Raw genomic sequence first — 27543 nt, 5'->3', positions numbered from 1 at the left:
GAACAGTATGTCTGAATATTCTCCATGAACAGTATTTGAGCCTATCAAGGAAAATTTCTGAATTCTAAAAAATATTTACATGTAATTAAATTTAACTGCTGTTCATAGTCTGAATGCCAAGCAAACAACTCAGTGGCTTTTAAACAAATTGTGCTAAGCTTTAGAACTGAACATTTTGAAACGCTTGGGCCCACACAGAAGAGCAATCAGCAAAGAGACAGGGACCATCAGTGCAACACTGGTGCCAGACTGCTAGGCAGGTGCCTAGGCAGGGATGCAAAGGGGGTGGGGTGGAGGCCACCATGATGCACAGCCTAAATGCAGTGGCATCACTAGGGTTGGTGTAAGCCGCATTAACTTTATTTTAATATACAACAGTAAAGGTCACCCAACAAATCAGTATCCAACAAAAAAAACCAGTGGTCAACTTGATGTCACTCATACAACTGAATCAGAGGTCTAGTATTAGCTCTGATGCATGGAAATGTGAGCTGACTCATACCGACACCTTATTAGTTCCATGCTATGTCTTCATAACGCTTTGTTGGCTCTTGGAACAATCAATCTCATTGGTCAGTTTTAGTTAAATAAATTCACTTTTTGTTACATAAGGCAGTTGTGTTTTCACTTTCTGGTTATTTGACTGTAACATTTGATAGAATACAGATATTTCTATGTGGTTTATTTAATTGCATTCTACATTAAATTATGCATCAAATGATATATAACATGATGGTATTATCCAAAAATACCAAGATTTTAACAATTTTTGACAGTAGTGGTGTCACCAGCCCTCGAGTGCATCACCCACTGTGGTCCACACACACCCTCGTGCCTCCTTAGTGGTGCCACTGTTCCACATATTGATTACTACCTTTGCATGCAGAAGAAGCTGTGTGAGATGTACATTCCTTTCATTTAACAGTCATATGGAGAGGGATTCCATTCTAAGGACCTGTAGCAGCAGTCATGGAATTTCCTCACTGTGATTCCCCGCCTCCTTCCCTTGGGATAAAGAGTGCAAACCAAAGTGCTTGCTGGGCTGGCGCATGTCCCTTGAGTCAGCCCAGGAGTGTCACAAACATGTCATAAGGCATGTCTGCAATGACTCAGGAGTTGGGAAGGCCGGTGTGAAAACATGTGCTGACCTCTCTGTGCCAGATCCCAGCTGGTGACAGGCAAACATGTGTAGGCCTGGGGAGGCTGGCATGCAGGGCTGGGGAGGGTGGCAGGAGGGCAGAACAGGGGCGTTTTGGAGTAGGGGAGAAGGAGGGAGGGTGGGACTGGCCTCCAGTTCTTAGGCTGTATCCTCACCCTGAGCAGCCTGGAGTTACACCAAGCTGCTCGGAACTGCACCAAATATTTCAGTGGTGTAGATCTGAGTAGCCCCATTGAGGTGGCTGTCACACATCATGGGGTAAGGGAAAATATATCCCGTTACTCTGTGTTGCACTGGATCCCTCTCCTACCCTGTGCTCAATATAGCACAGACCTGTCGGCCTGCCCGTTCCAGCACAGGATAGGACTGGGCTGAAAGAAATATAGACTGGACATGTAACTCAATCTGGGTAGGAAAAGAAACAAAAAAAATTAAATGGCTTTTGAAAGAGATTTACTGGCTATAAGAAGTGAAAGAGTTGAGTAATGTATGGATGTTTGAAAGATAGCCCATTATTAAGTGATGCAAAACATATGTTTAAAATTGTCCTCATTATCATTCATTAGAAACAGATTAGAATTCTTAACAAACTGAACAGCTTTGGCACCATGGCAAAATGCATCTATCCAGATGCTTCAAGCAGTATTATGAAAGACAACATCCCCCTGAAATAATGTTACATTAAGTTTCAGCATGTTGCTGCAAGTCACGTGGGTGTCAGTATTTTGGATGTGTCTTTGGATGTATGATGCGAAGTACCATGAAAACAGGAACTGTGCCTTCAAATGAGGGAAGTGTGCATTCAGAGTGGTCCAAAATGAATTGGGAGAATCAATAAGTACCCACAAGATGAAGGAGGCAAGGGGAGCCTCAGGGGCTGGCCAGGTTGGAGGGCCAATGCAACCAGATAATCCTTGAACCCCTCCCCACAACACCCATACAGCAATAGCACAAGTCAGTTAAGAAACTCATCATGTCATGGCTGCATCCAGACCACCCACCCTATTATTGCATTACGGTTGTCCACAAGGCAAGCTGTATTATAAATCTCATTTTGTAAATAGGACTCTGAGCCTAAGAAAATAGTGATTTGCCTGAGGACCACCTAATGAGTTTGTTCAAAGCCTGGTCTGATTGCATAGAGCTTAAAAAGTTTCCTCCTAACAGGCAAAGAAAGCTGGAGAGGCTTGAAGTCACACTGACAGGGAAAGATTTTGGATGTACCATTTCAGTTGCTTTGGCCAGGAAGGGCCTTTCTCGGGGGGGGGGGGGGGAAGAGAGGAAACCATGGCCTCTGAGATTTTGGATGCACCATTTCTGCTGTTTGGGCCTGTCCTCTTTCTGTCTAGTATGGCTTCAGTTGGGGGTCATTTGATGCCCTTTTTGCAACTTTTTTTGCACACAGTAGAAAAGAAGGTTTGGTGCTTCTGGCAGGGATGGGGGCAAGAGAGAGAGAGAGAGAGAGAGAGAGAGAGAGAGAGAGTGCATGTAGAGTGAGCAAAACAGGGTCCTGGAGAGCTCCTTGGAAGTTATGACCTCTGGTCACCCTGCCCCCATCCAGAGCACATGGAGAGCGGGGCTGGTCAAGAGAAGCTACAAGGAAAGTCAGGAGAGATTTCTACTTGTACTGGCAGAGGGGGTGGGGAGGGTGCTATTCTACTGTGGAACATGCCAATTGCTACGAAGGTATTGCTGTGGGGGACAGGGAAATGTTTCTGTTTGGCAAAATCATGGTGGGGTTTTTGCCTTTCAGACATATTTTTAAAATTAATGGCTGCTGTTTGGGGCTGGGGAAACCCTTTTCCTGGTGGGGAAAGCATGAAAAGCATTTGAGCTAAAGAGAACCAAGAACTTAAGTGTGGAAAAGGTTCTAAGCAGGGGTGAATCCAGGGGAGGCAATGGGTGCATACCCCCACCCCAACTGTCCTGCCAACAGGGAAGGGCACCCACCGGGATGGAGAACAAAATTGGGTGTCAGGAAAACACCCACTGGGTGGGTGCCAAGGAGATTGGTTGGAATGGTAGCTCAGATCTACCCACCCAACAAATAGCCACAGAAGCTATAAACTCAGTTTGGAGCCCAGGTTTACCCAAGCAAGTAGACCTGGGCTCCAAGTCCAGGAAATAGCCACAGAGGCCTGAGGGAGGGCATGACTGAGACATATAAAATTATGCAGGGGATGGATGGAGTGGATAGAGAGAGATACCCTTTTCCCTGTCACATAACACCAGAACCAGGGGACATCTACTAAAATTGAGTGTTGAGAGAGTTAGGACAGATAAAAGAAAATATTTCTTTACCTAGCGTGTTAATTAGTCTGTGGAACTTTGTGCCATGGGAAGTGGTGATGGCATTTTACCTAAATGACTTTAAGAGGGGATTGGACAAATTTCTGGAGGAAAAGTCCATCATGGGTTACGAGTCATGATAGGTATGTGCAGGCTCCTGATTTTAGAAGTAGATTACCTCGGAATGCCAGGTGCACAGGAGGGCACCATGACACAGGTTTTGTCTTGCTGTCTTTTGTGCTCCCTGAAGCACTTGATGGGCTACTGTGAGATACAGGAAGCTGGACTAGATGGGCCTTTGGCCTAATCCAGCAGGGCTCTTCCTATGTTCTTATGTAGGCTATAAGCTCAATCGGGAGCCCAGGTCTACCCAAACAGGTAGACCTGGATGCCAAGTCCAAGTGGGAGCCCAGCTCCACCTGCCCAGCAAATAGCCACAGAGATTATAAACTCAGTCAGGAACCCATGTTACATGAAAATCCCCTTTTGCCTTTTAGCTGTGATTTTCTATATATCTGGTTATAATATGCAAGCTAAACTGTTCTCCCAGCATACAGGCCACATTTCCAGAACTCTAGTCAAGCCACAAGCTCATGGTTATGCAACCACCACCCCCCATAGTCACACATTATGCACATAGGAAGTCTTGTGTCTTAATCCAATCACTGTTTATGCAAATGATTTTGGTGTTACCGATTCATTGTATTGTACCTACACAGAAGCCCATGGTTACACAACCCCCCTCCCCCACAGTCACACATTATGGGAGGAAATCTTGTGTTTTAATCCAATCACTGTTTAAGCATCTCCTACATTACTGTATGCAAAATCCAACTGCCTTGTGTTGTCTTTGTAAGTTCCCCCTTCTAGGAAGCCAGCCATTAACCCCATTAGATAACTGACATCCTGATGCCCATTCAAATGGATACATACTCCAAGCACCCAGCCTTGTGTTAGCAACCAAGCTACCATCCAGCTCAGTCTCCCAACCCCTTATAAGAGAGGGCTTCCTTTCACATGCTCTCTCTCTCCAAGGCCCAACACATCTGTGTTGTGTCACAGGGTCCTCTCCACAGGACTCTCCCCCCCCCACTCCAACTACTCTACAGGACAGGTAACTATCTTGTGCCTGGAACTCTTTCCCTTCTTCTCCCCCCTTTTTTTCTCCCCTTCTCTCCCCATCTTTAGTTAGCAGCTGGGGTTGGCAGAGCAGGGACCCCTAAAATCCTTCCCTACAACCTTCCCTTTTTCTGATTTCCTCAGATGCACCAAATACTCTTCACACACAACCACCATGAAAGCTAGGTACATTGCATTCAAGCATTAGGACCAAGAAATATCATTTCTCCATGTGCATTATTTTTACCTTTGTTCTTTTGTAATAAACCATAATCTTTTGTTGAAAGTAATCTTTCTCTCAGTTTCCTCTTTAAACAAAAGGGAATTTCTCTGCATTACTCCATCTTGTTATCCAGCCTACGATCCTAATGTTCCAATAAGGGCAGTGTCATAATTCCCCTAAACACAACAGCCCTTTTGGTAACACCCAGGTCTACCCAGCAGGTGGACCTGGGTTCCAAGTCCAGATGGGAGCCCAGGTCTACACAGCAGGTAGAAGTCCAAGCGGGAGCCCAGGTCTACCTACCCAGCAAATAGCCATAGAGCCTATAAGCTCAATTAGGAATCCAGGTCTACCGGGTTGGTTGGTAGATCTGGAGCCCAGATCTATCCACCTGGTTGACCTGGGCTCTGAAGGTAGTGCTCAAGGCCCTCCCCCATACAGATACTGGATCCACCCCTGATTCTAAGGAGATTCAGCTCTCAGAAAGATAGGAGAATTCAGCTCTACTAGGTAGATTCAATAATTCAAATCTTCTGAGCTTTTTAAAAGTAATGAATATTGTAAAAAGCTAATGTTCCAATGGCATTACTGTATTTGACTTGCATATCTTTCCTCTTGCTTTTATGTAAATAAATTTTATTTTAGTATGTTTCAATGTATCAGCAATGTGTCATCAGCTAATGAAAGGCTTTCAATACAAGCAAATACTACCTGTATCACAGTGATATGTTTTACTTTTGCAGGGCTGCAAACCTATATTGTACTGGTGTAAAATGAAAGGATATGTTGCATGTTATTTCTATGTAGACAAATACATTTTATATTGCATACAGAGATGCATTGATTCTATGCAAATTATTGTTACATTGCTTTACAGATAATGAATGTGTGTTTCAATAACCCCCCCCCCCCCAAAAAAAAAAAATTTCTCTTCATGAAATTTGGGGGAGTTATGGGTCTTTGATGTTTCTCTGCACTTATCCCTTCATTTTGCACACCAGTATAGATACCCAACATAATTGCCTGCCCTGAAAAAATAGTCGCCCCCCCCCCATCTCTAGAATCCTGGGTACGAGCCTGGAAGGAAGGCATATAGCCACTGTAAGAAAGGCATTTTAACTCAACAGCAATGAAACGGTGGAGGAAATGACTGTAATTATGAAATGCTAATTGCAATTGACAACAAAGCCAAATCACATTGACTCTTACTCTGCTTGGTGATACAAAATGCATCTGAATTTGTCCCCTTAAATACAACTAGAGAGCTTTTTCAGAGACTGACAAGTTTCTTTTTGTTCCAACAGCAATTGTGAAACTGGGCACAGCCACGCCTTTCAGGCTTCCTTGTAGAACCATAAAAATTGGAATTATAGCCATAAAGATCAGTATTATAAGGGAGAAAAAACACAGATTTTATGCTCCGTGGCTAAGCAGAGAAGCATAGTCTTATTAAGCAAACATCTACCAAAAGAAAAAAAGGATTGATGAAACTAAAATTCATGAACAATATATTCAGGGTGAATTAGCTATCTATGTACAGGAAATGATACCTTCTGGGGGTAGCCCACAGCTTGCTCTAGTCAAGGGCAAAACTCACATGATTTTCACCGACCCATAGAGCATCTTATATTAATTCCATTTTTAAAACGAACCAGAGAAACTGTGATTTAAGAACATAAACTATTTATTTTCCTGCAGGCCATTATTTTGAAAGCAAGTTCATCCATAAATCTTTATTTTCTTTCAAGAGCAAAAGAAAAGGCATGTCATTTGCTTTGGCATGACTGTGCAATTGGAAGATGCTTCAAAATGAGATTTTGTTAGGAAAAAATAGTCAACACTATAGCCCCCCTCTGGCTTCGAGAGTATGTGAAGTAAATTCAAACAAATGGTGACTTAATAGGAGTCTGGAGGGAGATCTTTATGATAAAATTGGGATATATGTGCCTATTAAGGGACTGGTTCTAAGGGTGCAAATGGCCATTATTCCAACACACTGCCCAAAAGAAAAAACCATCCATCTACTCAACAGCCTATATAATCTGCAATGCAGTTTGCCACAGATACACACCACTTGCACTGCAGAGTTGTGTAGGAACAACAAATCTATTCTGGCATCAGACAAAACCAGAGCATGCATGACTTGCATCATGACTGCCATGGCCATGATTGGAACCCTGAAAACAGCTTCTGTGATGCATTCTCCCTCTCATGGCTATAACATTTGGCTTACCATCATAGATCACCACAAGCACAGTGACAATCGCCCACCATGAGCTGCCAAGAACAACTAGAAAAGTCAATCTGTTTAAGTGCAACTCTCCCCTCATTCACAGAAGGAGCTCGGAGCCATATAGAGCCTTCGTATCAACAATTAGGATGCAATCCAATATATTTACCTTGATTACCTTATCTTGACTGGGGCTCTTTTCAAGTGGAAAACAAATTCTGAACCACAAGTCCCCGAACTAAATCACACAGTTGGAAAAATAATATTAGCTCCACAGCTACCACTTTGAATTTCTGAACACAGAGGCCTTGATCCATCTTTGTTTGACAGGACCATGTGTGTGCACAATCAGCTATTTGTCAGGGACAGAGAGGTATGGGAAGACTAAATTCAGATCCTTGTGCTCTCCCTCCTAGACAACTGCACTTTTCTAACAGGGCTATGCCTGCATAGCCTGATAGCTGGACTGGGGAAGAAACCATACATCCTACAACTATTTGTGCCCAGAGTTCTTTATCTGAATAGGGGCACATATGTGGAATTTTGCTTCTGTGCACAAGCCCCTCATAGGGAATGGGGTAATGGTGCATTAATGAAATACTACAGGGACCTATATTTCTGGGGAAACTATCTGGCTCCCTGGGGAGCTACAGAAACCAGCAAGGGAAGCTGTGGAATCCTTGTGGAGAACCCACTGGTCTATACAACGTATAGGATTGTACCCCAATGGGAAGCCACAGCCAACGGCCCAGAAAGTCAAATATGTTTGGGAACTACTGATCTAGATCTTTTCTCATTTGCTTCAACTGCAGTGGAAAAATGGTCAACCTAGCCTAGTCCACATCAATGGATGATAGTGAAACAACAATGCTCAGGAGGACTGGTTTTGTGCCAGTCAAAAATGTTTGGGAACTACTGATCTAGATCTTTTCTCATTTGCTTCAACTGCAGTGGAAAAATGGTCAACCTAGCCTAGTCCACATCAATGGATGATAGTGAAACAACAATGCTCAGGACGACTGGTTTTGTGCCTGAAAACGTTTCCTCTTCTCTCCCATTACGCTGCTGTTGACAATCTGCTGTTCAGAAAGAGTGGAAACCATGATGATGGATGGTACCATATACAATTCTACTTTCTGGATACAACTTTTCACATTTGTTTTAAGGTCCTGCTCTAAAAGACACTTAACTCCTTATGATGCTCTCATCCAAGGCCCAGAATGCATTCTTCATACTAAAGACCCAATATTTATGTGATGGCGAAGTTTATAACTATGGGATGGGTTGGATGAGGTTTTGGGTCTGATCTTATCACCTTTGCATATGTGGAATAAAATATTCTGGAAGTGGCCCAATTTATTCTAATCAGCATCAGTAAATGGACAGAGCTTTAAAAGTGCAGAAGAGACAAGAGGCAGAACGACTCATGCATTTTAAACCCATTCTGTGTCAAATAATTTATAAAAGAAAGCTCTGGCACAGCAACTGTGCCTCTTCAATAGAAAACCCTTGGAGGTTTTTTACATTTTCCTGCTACACTTTGTTGCCTAAGAAGCACTGGCTTAAAAACTAATCACTATCACAGTTGGTACCTTCAATAAAGCAACACATGAAGAACAAGGAAAAAGGAATCTATTGGATGCTTGGTAGAAAGGGAGAAAAAAAAACTTCGTGGTGAATTCCTGATTTTTACTTTGCAAACAGTTATCTCATTGTCATGTATGGCCAAATCAAAAGCAATTTAAAATTTCAAACAAATGACAAGCTGTGTCATTAAAAAAAAAAAATCATTTGTGCACTGCAAAGCACAGCCAACCTGAGATAACACAGTAATTACTAGTGTGTGGTCTCACAAAGATAACATGACCCCCCATTAAGTTTTTGTTTTATATTTTGAAGTTTATATATAAGAAAAGCTCTTCAGTAAAACACAGATACTGGCACAGTTAAGGACGATCATTGGAAGATGAGTCAAACTTTTTGTCCAATATTACAAAGAATTTTCTCCTATTGCTGGATAATTCGTGTTTAGCTTTAGGTGTCTGGTATGAAGTGAATTGCACCTAATGCCAACAACTCTGAAACGTAGAACTTTCATAAGACCATGACATAATCATGTAGTTGATCGCAATGATAATCTCACATTCATAAAATCTTTAAAGTGAGAGAACCTGAATAATTTGTGGTTGGAATAATTGTCCTTCTGACAATAATTTTCAAAAATAAAGAGACTTGGCAGGAAGTCAAGTTTTAAAGTATGCAACACAAGAAACCTTACTATTTTTCATTCCTACACCATAGAAACCGTTACCCTGCAGATGCCCAATCTCATCTGATCTTGAAAGCTAAGCAGGGTCAGGCCTAGTTAGTACTTGAATGGGAGACCACCTGGAAATACCAGGTGCTGTAGGCTTATACCATAGTCTTTCAAGACTGAAGATTGCCAACCAACACCATGGAAATGATCATGCAATAGTTTGTCCACAGATATATCCAGTTGTCCACATGCCCCATCACTTCCTCCCTGCATTTGCTCGATGTTGGTTACATGGTCCACATGGCTAAGTAGAGCCACTATAGTGTGAGAAACATATCTTTATCAATCAATCAATTTGGAGACACCCACTTGACTGGATTTCTGGATTTCCTGTGCAGTGAACAAGCACTGACTGGAAAATGTGGGAAGCTGCCTGATGTCCAACCATTTTAATGGTGTATGTCTGAGGATAGATAAAGGATGAGGAGGTTTTGAAGAGAGGAGATAAGATTTGGCATGCTGCTGGATCCACCCTCTCCTTCCATGATATGCCCCAATTCCTTCCCCCAACTCTGGACTAATGCCCATAAAATGGGCTCTGGTGCAGGCTGTCTGCTGCAGCAGTGGGCCTCTGATGCTGGTTTGTGGCAGCAGCATGGCAATGGCCAGCAGTGGTGCACTCCACACATCGTTGGCAGTCAGTCTGCTGCAAATCCACTGATAGGACTGGGCCATAAGTCACTTAGCGATATCAGTACTTGGAGTGTAAGACTGAATATACTACACTAAGGAGCATTAGCCAGGGAGATATGCAATTCTTTAAATCTTAGATATTGGACCATCAACAGGGTAGAAAGTACAGTGGGCTCTCCGTAGCCATAGGGGATTCATTCCAGGACACCCCCCCATCCCATGGATACCAAAATCTGTGAGTGCTTTAGTCCCAGATGGGGGCAGGGTCCTGGCACTGCAATAACTTATTCCAATGCCATGCCCAGTCCCTCTGGAGGTCCAAACCCAGCAAGAAAGTTGCTTGGTCTAGTTGGCATGCAGTGCCATATGGATGGGCCTTAGCTCTGTGACTAGGGGTATTTGAAAATGGTGTGTATGGGGGGAGGGGCTATTGTGATTGCTCTCACCAGACAGCAGCATAGTGGCAAGGTTAACTGCACCCCAGTTAACTCTGGAGTTTGGCAGATCAGGGCTACAGCAGACACAGCCCTAAAAGCCTCTGTGTCACAGGTACCATGCCTGGACTTTCTCCATCCAAGTCACTCTTGTTACTTTTTAAGCAAAACCAGATAGACAGTACAAGAGCTTTATCAACTGGAATAAAATTATTGTGTAGATTCTATTTGTGTTTGTTTTGTTTTTGGCAGAGCCCATCAGCTGTCTCTGACCATATGTCTGTCTGTTAAGACAAGCTGGATGACATGATAGCTCTCTGTTCAGTTAACACTAGAAAAATGTTTGCCTCCTGCATTTAATTTGATTGAAAATTATAGTACTGCTATAAAATGCCCCAAGTTTAAATTCAATTTACATGTATTTTACTTGAATTTTATAACGGGCAATTTTAAACCATCAGGAACTTGTCATGAGCAAGCCCTATTGAAATGGATGGGTTGGGAGCACAGATCTGCTCTCATCCACTGTCTTTTGCTGGGATAGATTGAAACAACCTCTGGAATCCAACTGTTTAATGGCTGGATACTAGACAAAGGCAAATGTTAAGACAAAGTATCCCCAACGTTGTGAGAATCCAAGATCAAGCCACTCCATCACAGCACCCATTCCAATCAAACCATTTCAGTAATAGAAACCAATTCTGGTATCCCACTCCATCTTTTAACTGTTTCTTTGAAAATATATATGTAATTTTGGAACTAGTGAGCATTAGAAGGTTCCCAACACTGAGTTAGACCATTGTTAAACCTAGTCAAAACCTATTTCCTCTAACTCAGTGTTTCTCAATGTTTGTCCCCTGCTATACCACTTCACATGGTCCACCTACTGAAAGTACCACCTGAAGGAACTGGGCATGATGTCATCACCAGTTACTTCCAGATTGGGAAGCCAGACGCAGTGCAATGAACACTGGTAAGAGGCTCAGGTAAGACGAGAGGGCTTTTCCGAGCGTGCGAAAAGTGCATGCTGGAACTCTGCCTGCCAAGCTAAGCCTCCTACCACTGCTTGTCACATTGCATTGCTGGTCTTGCTGCCAGGTGTGGGGGTCCGGGGATCCTGCATGTATCACTGGACACCACCTCAAATACCACTGGTGGTACACATACCACTGGTTGAGAAACACCGCTCTAACTGGCAGCTGTCTTAAGTATCAGGCAGAGTTCCAGTCTAGATCGGGTGACAATGAAGATCATTTCTTAACTAGAGATGCCAGGGGTTGGAAACCTCAGACAGTCTGGCACACAAAGCATGAACAACTGACTTCCACCACCATGTTTATTTAACAACACAATGCATGCCAAAGATATGATTCTTGATCAATTAGTGTAGGCTTTAGTCTCTGCTCAAAGTAAACATAAAATATACTACTCTAATCAAACAGTAAATTCAAGCATAATTGGTATTTTCAAACCAGCCATGCACAAGAATATATTTAAAGCCCATTCAGATATGACAGTTCATTACATTGTTCACTGATGAGGTGGTCTAATTGTATAAGCAATGTAGAAATTCACAAATCTCAGCCTTGGCAGCTACTATATCTCAACGCTACTATATGGCGACATGGTAAGAAAACTGGAAATAAAATGCACACTGTGGAATGTGGAAGAGTTCTTGTATAACGCAGGCATGTGTACACCCATGCTTATCAAAACATAGGGAGGAAGGATGGCAGAGATAGGGTGAATCACACAGTTGCCTGCTTTACACTGTGACAGGAGCACAGGTCTATATCCTAAAGGGATATGTGACTTCCAGCTTGCTATCCTTAATCTGTTCCTCCTCTTTGCCCCAGTCTCTCAACCTGTTATACCTGGAAATGCTGGGGACTGAAGCTGGGATATTCTGCATGCAAAACAGGTACTCTACCGCTGGATTATATCATTCTTTCCTTTGAAAACCGTTGTCTCAAAGTGTCTTGCTGAAGTCTAATAACCTTGAAAACAGTGAAGCACCTTTTCATTGATTGGTGGTTACAGGTTCCCCTCCCTGTTCCTTCTAATTAGGTCGTTTCTGTGAAACAGACATAACTTCTGCACTCACACTTCTGAAAGCTCATTTTAAATTTTCTCTTGAAGGTTCTTTTATCCAGAAAAGTGCAGGAGCAAACAAACAAGACAATAAAATTGCTCACTGAAGTGGGAACTAAAGACACGCAGAAGGGTAAAATATATCTCTTCTTTCAACTGTATCTGTGTAAATGTACGCACTAAAAATAAAATGTCAATGCCTATCTTATCAGCTGCACATGAATAGATAAGGGATTTTTTAAAAACCCTCTTATCTCTGTTACTTCATTATGGAACAGACGCTTCTGAAAATTTCAGCAGTCTCTGAGAAAGAGGTGCAGAAAAGGAGGAGACTGCAAATAAATGGTAAGCCTTTAAAAGTGCACCTGTCCAGCTGAATCTTTCATGCTGGCTACTGTTCTTACTATTGGTCCTATTAAGTCCTGGAGATAAAAATAATGAGAGGTCAAAAGTTTATAAGAAGGAAAGACCTGATGTGTGGCACGATTTTGAGATGATTATGTTGTTCAGTATATATATAGAAAAAGACAACTCTCTCTCTCTCTTTCTCTCTCTGTGTGTATATCCAACACCAACATTTGCATTCTGATCTTTGAAGAGGAGCTAAGGGAAACTGACTGTATATGCACAAATATCTCACAAACAAAAAATAGGAGCAATATTCTCACACCAGGGATCAGTGCCTGAGCCTCCATGTTCCAACTATTATAGATCGCTCTTCTACTTTGCCTGTTTATGCTGCTATAAACTGATTTGCACAGGCAACAGAAACAGGTGTGCTAATCAATTGACCATTATTATGATTTTTGGCCTCGTAAAATGTAAGAACCTTTCAGGCCACAACAGAAATGATTTTACGGTAAATGAATACATGCAACTCAAGCACACTTAACAGCGTTTACTACCTGGAAGCTCAATAGTAGAGCAGTAGTGCCTTGGTGGTCACTGTATGCAGCTGTGGGTATGTTTTGGCTTGCATGTGCATTGAGTGCAGATGCATCAATCCCCACAGGCAAAGGAACAGAAACCCGAAGTTGACAAATCTAGCAGGAAGCTACATTTGCATATGGCAGTGATTTTCAACCTTTTTGTCTCATGGCACACTGACAAGTTGCAAAAATTGTCAAGGCACACCATCGTTTTTTGTTTTTTTGTTTTTTTTGACAATTGGCAAAGCACACCATGCTGCCACTGTCACATTCTCCAATGGCCCTACTAATAAATGATCCTCCCCCAAACTCCTGCAGCATACCTGCAGACCATTCGCAGCACACTAGTGTGACACAGCACAGTGGTTAAAAATGGTTGGCATATGAGGAGGAGGAGCCAACAGTGGACAAACAGACATGTCCCCAGGAGCTCCTGGGAGACAGTTTTCCCCCAAATATTGCAGGTCTGAAGAGAACCTGAAGATCTTTGTTAGGAGAGACAAGATCTTCATCAGAGGACGTATCTGGGAAACTGAAAGCCCGACGGGGGGGGGGGGGGGGCGCTGTCTTCTCAGAGGAATCTAACCATTTGTGACAGTATTGGGGGAGGTGTAGTGATCTGCAATCAAGCTGCTGGCTCCGTGCTGAGATGCCATATGGAGAAAAAAAAAAGCATGAAGTGTAAAGTTTAAGCTGGAAATTTAAGATAAACAAGTGTTAATATTGTTCCTGGCTCTGATTGACTGATTTGGTTAAAAGCCCTTGATATATTGGAGGCATTGAGAGACTTTTTAAGGCGGTTGATTCTCTTTTTCTCTGTTGTGGAATAAATTGGTGGTGGATTATAATTACAACTATAACTTGGGTGTGAACTAAAATCCAGAATTATTCTTGGACATAATTGGATATAAATACAATTCTCATTAGATTTGAAAGAGCTTTGCTTTCTCTGCACTAGAGATGGTGAGACTGTTTTCTTTCGTTTTGTTTTTCTCTCCGTTAACTGCACTGGACTATTATCTGCAAGAGGTATGTAAGGAAAGCGGATGGCAGAGTGGTAATGATGTGGGTGGAAGTGAGGAGAATAATAAGGTGTGGACATTTAGTGGACTAGAGAGAAATTGCAAAATGGACTCTCAGAAATGTGGATACAGAAAATCTTGATTAATATGGAGAGATTACTTGTTATGGAGCAACAACAGCTGAATTGGTCCTCGCAGATTCAAGCCAGTCTGGAGACTCTTTCCCAACAGATAGATTTGTGTAAGAAACAATTGGAAGATGTGAAGAAACAAGCAGAAGATAAGCAAGGGAGTGAAAAAGCGGACAAGGAGGAAAATCAACAGGATGATCAACAGGACGAAGAAGAGGCGCTGATTGAGATCAAAAAGATAAGCAGCAACTGTTACCCTGCAGATGTCTGATCTTGTCTGATCTTGGAAGCTAAGCAGGGTCAGGCCTGGTTAGTACTTGGATGGGAGACTGCCGGGAATACTGGGTGCTGTAGGCTTATACCATAGTCTTTTGAGACTGAAGGTTGCCAACCAAGATGGACAGAGTAACAGGAGTGCACAAATCATGAAATTTGTTGGAACAAGAAGGAGAAAATATATCCCAGTTAACTGGAAGAATGAACACACCCTATATAAGAAAGTGTGGATTTATCAGAATATGTTATAGAAATAAATTATTAAAGATATTACAGGAGAAAAAAATGGAAAGTAAGAAAGAAAAAGAACCCTGAGGGTTTAATCTGAGGGTTAAAGAAAACTGGAGGATTTTTTGTATTGGCAACCTTCAGTCTCGAAAGACTATGGTATCGCGCTCTGAAGGAGGATTTACTCATCTAATAACAATGCCCAAATTTATTTGAAGGAAAAAAAAGAAAGAAAAAAAGTGTAATTAGATTGGAGAATTAGATTGGAGTTGAAATAGCTGAGGTGATAATTTTGGTAATTAGATTATTTTGTTTTAATATTAATGAGCAATTGAAGTTAGTTTACGCTTGGTAGAAACTGAATATTTAGAAAATATAGTATAGGGCATTAGGGAAAATTTATTATATATTATATAAATAAATGGATAAATCAATAAGAGGTAGAAATAGATGAGTAAGTAGATTAGGAGATATAGTATGAGTAATGGTATATGGTATTTAGCACTCCTAAATGTATGTTATATGCCTGTATGTCTGTGTGTATAAATAAATAAATAAATGGTTGGCATATGGCATCTTCCAAAACTCTCCAAATGAAAACAAGCAAGCAGAGGAGCCATTATTTACCAAGGGAAGACAACTAACAGGCACTATCAACAGAGAGAGTTGAAGAATATGTCAATTACTTCACTTGAAATTTCAGAAATAGCTCTATGAATAATCTAAAGCACAAACTGAGAGCACGAATTTGCATTTCAGTATACAGGTTAAATTAGGGACTTGTTTTCATAGTTACTTTCAATTATGCAATCAGTGCTCATGAAAGAACAGTCCTTGAACTCTCTTCAATCTCTGAGTTGTGATTATGTATATTTTAGGTACGTTTTTTTTTTAATCTCAGTAGGTGGAATTCATTGTCCATTAGATAAAAATGTGAAAAATGCAATGTCAATCAAGAGAGAAACGGAAACTATAACTCTCAGGAAACTACCAAAAAGACTTTCTCACATGTACTATTTTCTTGAAAATAAGTTGTATTTTCAACTCTTGGGCGACTGAGACAGCTGCCAGATTCAGATTATCATTTTAACTCGGTAGTTCTCAAACTTTTTAGAATGACAATCTGTTGGGACCCACCAGAAGTGATGTCATTAATTTGGAAGTGATGTTATGCTCAGAATTGACATCGTCAAGCAGGAAAAATTTTTGACAATCTGAGGCTGCAATCCTATCCAAACTTACCCAGGAGTAACTATCATTGTTAAATGCATATACACAGTAGCCTGTTAAAGTACAGATCCATAACATTTCCCCAAATGCAGTCACATTCCATCAAGTCTAATATATTAAAAATAAAATATTGAATATTGGGTCCAGGGGACCCACCTGGAATAGGCTCACAACACACCTAGTGGGTCCCGGCCCACAGTGTGAAACACTTTCAACCCATTTTTGCACAGCCCACAGGTGTAGACATTTGGTCCCTGTTGCGTATATACAACATTGGGCAGAAATGGCTTAACAGCATTTTAGATTATTGAAGAAGTATCATAGTGAGTGGTGGACTCATGGGATCTACCTTCTCCTCTCTTCTTCCACACTCAAGGAGAGGAGAGTGAAAACTTTCACTTTTGGTTTCAAAAAAACTATTACCCCTATGTATAAACTTTACAGCCCAATCCTATCCTTCTCCCTGGCACAGCATGCAGCCATGCCAAAACAGGCTATGACAGTGGTTCTCAAACTCTCCGAGTCTGAGAAGCACTGATAAGACTTGACAGGGGTGGGAACTGGGATGGGGGGGATGTCCCGATGGCACCGCAGCAATCATGGTACCAAGGGTACCCAGGCGCATTTCAACATACCTGGCGGGACTGTGCAGCATCCTGGAGGGTCTCGGAGGCTTGCAGTCCCCTCCATGAGCCTCCTCCCTGTTGCAGTGAGCTCCGGTCTGCAGTCAGAGCCCACTTTCAGTTTGTGGTTGGACCTCTGGAGTGTGGAGTTTTTGAAACAAAAAATGGGCTCCAACTGCAGATCAGAGCCACAGCGGAGACTCGCAGAGGGGGCTGCGAGCCTCCCAGACCCTCTGGGAGGCTGCATAATCCCCCCAGGTATGTTGAAATGTGCCTGGGTGTCCATGGTGCCGCGATCACTCTGGTGCCTTCCTTGCTCTGCAGCTGTGCACAGGCCTGCTCTGGCCTCTCTGGTGGCGTCACGGAAGCAGGTGGCTTCCCACACTGCTGGAGTGCCATTTGAAACTGCCATAAGGTATGTACTGCTGCCAGAATGCTATTTCCAACAGCAGTGAAGCCCAACAGGATTGAGTTGTTAATCTGGTTTGTTCTTACTGTAGTTAGCAGCACAAACGACAATCTTAATTTTAGATTAATTCTGGTTTGATTCTAAATTGTGGCTTAGATCAGTGGTTCTCAAACTGGTGGGTTGCGATCCACCAGCCTGGGAAGCACTGTCCTTGGCCCTTTAAGGGGCGGGAAAGGGGGGAAGGCAGTGATGCGATCCCCTGGATTTCCTTGCTGCTAGGGACCAAGGGGCTGCAAGCGACCAACTTATCCCTTCCTGCACTGGCCTCTGTGTGTGGTGGGGAGCCCTGCAGAGTCCTCTGCAGGGCTCCCTGAACCTCAAAACAATGAAAAAAGCCAAAAACTCCCTGAGAGTTTTAAGAACTGCTGGTTTAGATGATTGTCTGAACCTGGCCAGGTGTACTATTAGGTGTACTATTTAGAGATATTGTGGACAGGAGTATAACAGCCCCAGTATTCTGGTCCATTTTTGAAAGACCTATAGTGAGATATTTACAAAGGTAAGTGTTTGGTCAATACATATCTTGAAGATTTGCTTCCACTTTTAAGGTGGTAAAAACAATTTGCTGACAGTTAAAAGTCTCCACACTTTTACAAAAACAGCTTAGATGTTATATTTTCGAAAGCTGAAACATGATTTCAAAGATGCTTTTAAGACTTCCCTTTCAGAAGATTCTTATACTTTCTTCCTTTTGAAGTATTGTTGTTCTGCAATAAAGGGCACAGTGCTCTCTTCAAGTAATATCCCTCTTGTAAGCTTATGTCAGGTTTCTGTCTCTCATACTTTACTTCCAACTGTTCTATTTTTACGTGGATGAAATACTTGGAACTAAACATGGCCATTATAACTGCATCAGGTTACAATTTGATACAAAGTCCAACAAGATGAGGGTTTCTTTTTTTTAATTTAATGTGTGCCAAAAATTTTGGTTACTACTTCATTCCATTCTCCACTGTGTGAGCCAAAGTTTCCTTTCTCAAGAAGAAAATCAGAAGCCCCTACATGTGTGGAGTTGTGTATCATAGACATTATTTTAAAACTCTGAATATTTTGATGGATTCATCGTCATTTGAATATCACAACAAATATAAATAATCAGAGGTTGCTGTGCTCTGGAATGACTGAGTCACTCCAATATTACTTTAATACGTTTTACTGCTCCAGTCTATCCAATTAGGCTTTATTCCATCCTGCACCTAAAAACCTGGAGCAGTGCAACTCTGACAAGCAGGGCTGACCCAGATTCTGTGCCTACAGTTTAACAGGTCTAAGAACAAAATATACACAGCCTGCTTCTTCTCGTAAGGTCTGCTGCTAGTGAGACTTCAGTGTATCCAGTTCTCATCTCCAAAATATATTTTCCAGTCAAAGGGAAAGTCACTTTTTTACTCCACTATGGGAATCCCATCACTCAAACTTAATCATTCATACTTTGTCCATTCTGAATGCAATACATTTCCCTCAGACCTAATTGCCCTCAGACATTCCCAAGAATATTGCCAGCTTGCAGAATCTTTTATCTCATTTAATGATGGGAGGATACATTAAAAAAAAAATCTATCACTCCTTTCAACTTGCTTCCAAGATGTACACGTCCATTTCTTTTATTTTTCCCTTTTCTAGTTTTCTAGTGTATCCTGGAGTAAAATAAGCAAACACACTCTCGATAAAAAATGAACTGTTTTCAGATGTTGAACCTGACAACAAATGAATAGTGATGTCAAAGAATGTGTCAAGCTTGCCCTCCATTATATGTTGTGTTTGATGTTTAACATTAAAGGAAGAGAGATATTTGATCTTTCACCTCCAGACTTCATGAGGAGATCACTAAGGATGAACCCATAGCCTCTGATTAGTTCTTAGGGTCTGAAACTCAAAGCATTCAACTGTTCAAGCCCTATTTGCTTCATCGATACCCAGGGAAGCAAACGACTTTAAAGATTAGGTAGATACTCATGTGGCCAGTCAATGGTCAATGCATGTGTAACTATGGGTCTAAATCTATCCAAATTGCCAGCACCAATACAGCCATGACAACAGGGTGTGCGCTGCATCTGCCATTTGCTCTCTTACCTTCGGGCTGCATCAGTGTGGAAAGTTGGACAGGAGTGAGCCCCTATATCACACTTGTGCACATTCATCTTAGAAGTGCAGACTAATCTTGACACATTATAGATTTACGTATTATATCAACATATTAAATTTATATATTAAATACGTAAAGATTTGCTTATTTACAGAGTATTAAAATCCAATCACTTTTATATGAATTTCAACAGCATTATGTCATAAACTGCACCAGAGCCACATGAGATTTATTCCTTACAAGTGATTATTCAAACTAAGCCATATCAGGTTACAAAGTTATCAACAGTCACCCATTAGATAGGAAATCACAAAGTATCTCCTAAAACTGGATAACTTGATACACTTTAATTTCATTTATGTCATTATTCTATTGTGTATTCCTGTTTTATTTGCACCCTGCTCACCTAAAGATTAATAACAACATGTTGAGAACATAAAATCCTTGCAATCATTAAAACTCAGCATTCATACTGGTCAAGTCCTGGCCACCAAAACACAAGTACTTACAGTCCAATAGTAAAACCTTTCATAAGATAAGTAGGCAATGAAACATCTGGCACGCCCCTACTCTGAGTTTCAGCAGAGCATTCTAAATTGGGGAAGAAAGTTGAAGCTCACTTCATTCTACTCCTGGTGCAGTGATTTATCGAAAGTTCTGAAGCTCCTCCTGAGAACAGATTTCTTGTTCTACCACCAACTCAGAAATCCCATTAATCCCTTTAGAGCATAAAATGCAAAGTCATGCATTTGCTTGTGTCTCTTCTATGAGGCATGGAGACAATTAGCTCCTCTTTGACAGATACGTTTCAAGTTTGCTCCATCTCCCACGCCACATTTTTGCCTGGTCTGCTATTAGAGAATTCAGCTTTCTTTTCCAGGAAATCTATGGAGTATTTCAATGTACTGTATATAAAAGTGAAGTCTCAGCTGTTCCTGCCGTGCTCTCATTATCCTCATAAATCTGTTTCATATAACCGACATCAGAGTGTCTTAATAATGTATTGTTAGGGCAATTCTGTCACTGGTAGCACAGTAGAAATCTAACTTAATGCAAAGTTATACTTGTTAATAAACAACTCCTCTCTAAAAAGGCTTAGAGCAGCCTATTTTACAAGGTGTCACCTATCAGATTACGAGACAGTAACAAGCCTAACTGGGACCCATGGTAAACCTTGAAACTGAAGCAAATGGTGTTACATTCATTTCCTACAAAATCAGTTTCAGGAACACTCTAGCACGGTGTTTCCCAAACTATGGGTCAGAACCTACCAGTGGGTCATGAGCCAATTTTTGGTGGGTCATGAAAAGTGAACCCGGTTTTAACCTTTTGTCTGGCCTGGAACTCCATTATAATATATTATTGTAAGAGCAACAGGAAAGGGGAGGGGCTGATGTCCCTTACTCTGGTTGTGGATGAGGCAGAGGCAGGCTCAACTGGGCTAGGGCAGGTTACCGCTGGGTGGCTGGGAGAGGACAGGCTTGGCAAACCTGTCTCTTGGGGACAAGAGCAGGTCTCTTGGAGAAGGGGTTGCAGCACCCCCGTTCCTCCTCAGTGGCTTCAGCATTTTCCTTCCTGGGGCTCCTGGGTCTTTGCCCTGACAGAGAGTCCAACTGAGAGACACACCCAGAGAGTGGGTGTCAATGGGCAATTTTCACAATGGAGAGAGGTGAAAAGCGGTGTGCCCCAAGGATCTGTCCTGGGACCGGTGCTTTTCAACCTCTTCATAAATGACCTGGAGACAGGGTTGAGCAGTGAAGTGGCTAAGTTTGCAGATGACACCAAACTTTTCCGAGTGGTAAAGACCAGAAGTGATTGTGAGGAGCTCCAGAAGGATCTCTCCAGACTGGCAGAATGGGCAGCAAAATGGCAGATGCGCTTCAATGTCAGTAAGTGTAAAGTCATGCACATTGGGGCAAAAAATCAAAACTTCACATATAGGCTGATGGGTTCTGAGCTGTCTGTGACAGATCAGGAGAGAGATCTTGGGGTGGTGGTGGACAGGTCGATGAAAGTGTCGACCCAATGTGCGGCGGCAGTGAAGAAGGCCAATTCTATGCTTGGGATCATTAGGAAGGGTATTGAGAACAAAACGGTTAGTATTATAATGCCGTTGTACAAATCGATGGTAAGGCCACACCTGGAGTATTATGTCCAGTTCTGGTCGCCGCATCTCAAAAAAGACATAGTGGAAATGGAAAAGGTGCAAAAGAGAGCGACTAAGATGATTACGGGGCTGGGGCACCTTCCTTATGAGGAAAGGCTACGGCGTTTGGGCCTCTTCAGCCTAGAAAAGAGACGCTTGAGGGGGGACATGATTGAGACATACAAAATTATGCAGGGGATGGACAGAGTGGATAGAGAGATGCTCTTTACACTCTCACATAATACCAGAACCAGGGGACATCCACTAAAATTGAGTGTTGGGCGGGTTAGGACAGACAAAAGAAAATATTTCTTTACTCAGCGCGTGGTCGGTCTGTGGAACTCCTTGCCACAGGATGTGGTGCTGGCGTCTAGCCTAGACGCCTTTAAAAGGGGATTGGACGAGTTTCTGGAGGGAAAATCCATTATGGGGTACAAGCCATGATGTGTATGCACAACCTCCTGATTTTAGGAATGGGTTAAATCAGAATGCCAGATGTAGGGGAGGGCACCAGGATGAGGTCTCTTGTTATCTGGTGTGCTCCCTGGGGCATTTGGTGGGCCGCTGTGAGATACAGGAAGCTGGACTAGATGGGCCTGTGGCCTGATCCAGTGGGGCTGTTCTTATGTTCTTATGTTCTTATGTTCTTATGGCTACCCAGGCAACCTCAGGATTCAGATGTCCACCCTTTCATCATCACTGCCTAATAACATCCTGTCCCCAGCCCCACCCCTTCCTTGTCACCACCACTCCCATATCCCAAAAGCCCCCGTCCTGCTGGCTCCCCCACCTCTGCCTGTCTGGTCACTTTCCCACTCCTCCTCTCTCCCATTTGCAGATGGGCTGCAGCTGTGTTGTTCTAGACTGGCCAGGGTGTTCTTTCTGGGGGGGGGGGCTCCCAGCTGAGGTACGTTGGCCTCCTACCAAGGTCTTGTGGCTGCACCACTCACTCCTCACTCTCAATCCAGGATGGCCTGCAGGAGTCCTTTTCCTGGAGTATCTGGTAAGTCAGACACCAATTATTAATAAAAGATAATAATCCATTATTAATGATTAATTAACAATAAGATACCCAATCAGGCATCATGCCCCTGGGCTGATGCCAGCTCTCAGCAGCCCTGGCCTTCTCCAACATGCATCCTTATGCCCCAATCCCTGCCCCCTTGTCTTCCTCTCCACCCATTTACTCTCCCTCCCCACACTACTTAACAGTACTGTGAGAGCCAGATGAGCCACTTCCATGCAACCACCACCACTTGCCATTTGCAGAAGTGGCCCAGTAGCGCACGACAGCATACTGTGTTTTGTGACACTGCAGACTTCTGCACAGGGGGCTAGCATTGGGCAGTAAATTGGTGGAAAAGTGATGACAGTGGGATTGAGAGCTGGTAAGAACCCCAAGGAGCCCATGGTTTCTGGTTTTTTACAATAAAGACTACTGAGAATGCTGTGTTTTTAGTGGTGCCTGGAGCTCTGGGAACTGCAATTTCTTCTGGACAGTGAGCCAAGGCAAGTCCAAAGACCTTTACATCATAGAATTCCAGGAATTCCAGAGCAAGGCAATTATCAGATGGATACCAGCCCAGTTCTACTAGGTGAAGAAGCAGGTGAAACATAAGAGTTGGGTCAAGTGGGCAGACAGGAAGGTGTTCCAGTAGACCAGTGGTTCTCGAACTTTTCTGGCCCGCGGCTCCCCTGATCCTTTTGGCCATTGGCCACGGCTCCCCATTACATCACCTCACTTCAGTTACTCCCAAAATGGGGATGAAGGTGTTATAATTATACACTAGACACAAACAGAAAAAAAAACGCTGCCAGCACTCTGAGGCTGCAATCCTAACCACACTTACCTGAGAGTAAGCCCCATTGAACAAAATAGGACTTACTTCTGAATAGACCTGGTTAGGATTGTGTCCTGAGTTTGTTAGCAGCACACCTGGAGGGTTTTGGAAAGGGGGGGGAGAAGTGAGGAATTTGCTGGGGGAGGGGAAGACTTTGTTTTGTGTGTATCTGCTAATTGCAAACTGATGTGAAACTGAGACCCAGAGACTGTTTGGCTGCAATCCTAACCTCATCTTCCTGGGCATAAGTCCCATTGAACACAGTAGGACTTACGTCTGAGTAGACCTAGCCTTTTGTCTTATAATAGCTGCCAACATGGGAAGTACCCCCCCCCCCAAAGGAGGCAGGAGGAAAAAGGGGGATGGCTGAAAGTGAATGGGTATTTTTATTTTTTAATCAATTTTTGGAGACAAAGCTTAACTGATCAAGAGCGGCTTTTTTATTTCTTTTTTGAAGGAGGAGGAAAAAGGGAAAGGTGAAGATCCTTGGTTAAGCTGACACAGACCCCCAAGCCTATGTAGGTCTACTCAGCGGTAAGTTCCATTTGAGTCAATGGGGCTTACTCCCAGGAAAGTGTGGATAGGATTGCAGCCACACAAAGCAAGATTACAACTCACCCCCAAAGCAGATGGGGGATGCTCACACACATAACACCCCAACATGCAAATGCCACCCCTGTTCCCCTCAGGCAAGACGGGGGAATGCAGGCTGGGGCATTTAGACACCACCACCCCCCCCCCCCCACTAAGAGCAGGCTGGGCTCTCTCCTTCCTAAGCAGAGGAAAGTGCTGCTCTGTCTCCCAGTTTGAAGCCTGCCAGGAGCGCGCCCTGTGCTGATGAAATGCAGCACCTCAGCTACTGCCCAGCCAGCCTTCTCTGGCTTGACAGGGAGGCTCCACCACCTTCCCCCCACCATGTCTCACAGGCTCTCCCCAGCTCACACTACCCCACCCACCTCGTCCACAGCAGAAAAGCAGCAAGTAGGGAGGCAGCAGGTGCAGCTGAGCAGCTATGGCCACCTCTCTCCCCGAGATGCCTCGCAATGCCCTGGAGGCTAGCCATGCCTCCCTAGGGAGCCCCAACACACAGACTGAATACCTCAGCAGTAGACAGAAGACATTCCAGGAAGCAATCCAGACAAACCAAATCAGTCAGGATGCCCAAAGCAAGAGCACTACCAAGTAAGAGCCCGAGGCTGCAATCCTAAACACAGTTGCCTGAACTCAGTAGAATTTATTTCTGAGCAGATTTCCTCAGGCTTGTGCTGCTTGACATCCGATTCAAACAATTTCCCAGGCAGTTTAATAAATAGTCCCAACAGCAAGTCAGGCTTCAACAGGTCTCAACAATCAGTTGGACTAAGGCACTAAAACAAAGGAATAGCACTGGTCTGATGGCTTATTCCTGACAAGAGCATGCTCTTGATAACAGTGATTTGTGGACAGATTAATTAGTAGCAGACAGCACTGAACCAGAGGAGAGGAGGACAGAAAACTAGGAAAAGCTTGGTGGAGGAAATTAGTTTTGATACAGGTTAAAAGTGGGCAAAGGATAGTAAGACCCAACTATTTACATCAGGGGTGCCCAAACCCCAGCCCTGGGGCCACTTGCAGCCCTCGAGGCTTCTCAATGCAACCCTCAGGGAGTCCCCAGTTTCCAATGAGCCTCTGGCCCTCCAGAGATTTGTTGGAGCCCACACTGGCCTGACGCAACTGCTCTCAGCGTGAGGGCGACTGTTTGACCTCTCCTGTGAGCTGTGGGATGAGGGCTCCCTCCACTGCTTGCTGTTTCACATCTGTGATGCAGTAGCAGCTGAAAAGGAAAGGCCAACCTTGCTTTGTGTAAGGCCTTTTGTAGGCCTTGAGCTATTGCAAGATCTTCATTCATTCATATAAGTTCATCTTTAATATATTCATTTACGTAAACTTATGTAAATTTATTCAAATTTTAAATGTAAATTAATTCTTTTTTCCCCCTGGCCCCTGACACAGTGTCAGAGAGACGATGTGGCCCTCCTGCCAAAAACTTTGGACACCCCTGATTTACATCTAGTTCTCATATGCAAATTTCCCTTTGGCATAACTGTGACAACCAGCTATCATTTCATTGTTATTCCTAAATATAAGAGACCACGGCCATTTTGCACCAAGATACATCTGTGAAACTTCATTAGCTTTAATGGTGAGAGAAGAGAATTTAGTTCTCTGCTCTTTTCATTTTTTTTGAGCTACACAATCTACTACTCATTTTAACTAAGGAGCTTTAGTTAATGCTGTATATTTCCATTGCTAAAATATTGTATACATCCACAATATCATAAGGGTAATTTAAATTAATTTACACAATACATGGGTTACGCGCAGTCAGTAGTAATAAATGTTTGCTGAACTAAACCACACAAAATTATTGCTTTCCGCTACAGAACAATTCAAGGGGGCTGTTATCTTCATCCTTTGCAAAAAAAAGAAAAAAAGAAAAATGGATTGCAGCCTTCTCAAACTAAGCAAGCAAGCAAGCAAATTTGATCCACTAGAAAGCAAAGAGTATGCAAATTCATTGGCAAAACAAATCAACAACTGTTCCTGAGCAAAATCAGCTTAGCATTCAGCAAACACAGTGCAACAATTGGAGATAAATATGTAAATGAAAGGACACTGTATGTCATGCAATATTGTGTAAAGAAATTCCATAAAAAAATAGAAATAAGCTCCAGGAGAATATGCATACCTACGATGGAGCAGTTTCCTGTACTATTGAACTGGGTTATGTCATTATAAAATGAGTAGAGCTGCCCTGAATGAATGACACCCCATAATGCCAGCCATAGGAGCTGCAAGGCCCAATGCAAAACATTTTTGTAGGGTCTCATCCCCATGGCTCCCCACCCACCAGGCAGTTGTTGCAAGGTGCAAAAACCAAGATGTTACAAGGGATCCTAGATGTTACAAGAGATCTCAGATGTTGCACTGTAATCCCAGGTACCAAAGCAAACTCAGTAGACAGTGGTGATCAAATCCAGGCCTTTATTGTAAATCCATCAGCAAAAGGTGGTAAATCCATCCATGTCTCCAAAGGAGACTGCAAGCATTGGAAGTGGGAAGGAAAAAGCCTCAAAGGAGACTGCTTGCACCAGAAGTGGGGAGAAGGGAAGAGTGTAACACCCCCTTTAGCTGACTTTTATTACAATCTGGGGTTCCCTCCTTGAAACACATTCATGGAGATAATTCATTGGACCATTATACATCACCAGTTGTTCTAGATTGTGCAATCTTAAGCATACATCATAGAAGAGAACATCTTGTGGCAGGCTGCCCAATCCCAGCCAAAACCAAAACCGTCCCTTTAACTCTTCCACTACAACTTACTTGGACACCTCCTCTTTACTCTAACTTACACATACAAACCAATCAAAAACATACGTTTAAGGTAAGCATTTACCTTGTTACCTTCCAACATTCCTTTTACCTTGCATCACAGTGACAAGTGGCAGTGGCGAGCCTGGTGCTCCGCTCAAATCAAGATAACCAGAATTAGGTGAAGGTGACATTATGACATCATCTGGGGGGGGCACGGTTTCAGGCAAATCAGACCCAGGGTGGGTGGAAGAGTGATAAAGCTCCACTCGCTGTGCTCTCCTCACGATGCTTTGGCATGGAAGATTCCATGCCACCGTGTCAGCCACAGTGTGAGGTGGCAGCTGTAGGCACTCTACTCACTGCCCCAGTGTATCCCCCCCCCCCCAGATGCAGGACCCAATCAGCCCAATTACTCTTAAGGCAGCCCTGCAACAAAAAATTGGAAGGAAGATGACATGATTCCTAAAAAATCCCCTTGTTTTATCTGTTTTCAGCACTACTGTTCATAACTGTTTGGCAACCATTTTTTTTAATTGCATTGCACTGCTATTCCCCCCCTCCTTCTGATTTCTCCTTCTTGGAGTACCAATCAGGACTTCAAAGCAAAAGGCACGATGCCTTTGATGGCACAATTAGCCAACAATAGAGCAATTCACTCATTGCTGCTCCATGTGTACACCAAACATATGGAACAGAAGGAGGCCTTTGCT

This window comes from Tiliqua scincoides, chromosome 3 (assembly GCF_035046505.1).
Source record: "Tiliqua scincoides isolate rTilSci1 chromosome 3, rTilSci1.hap2, whole genome shotgun sequence".
Classification (NCBI taxonomy): Eukaryota; Metazoa; Chordata; class Lepidosauria; order Squamata; family Scincidae; genus Tiliqua; species Tiliqua scincoides.
The sequence above is the reverse complement of the archived record's forward strand: the minus strand, read 5'-3'. Positions refer to the sequence as shown.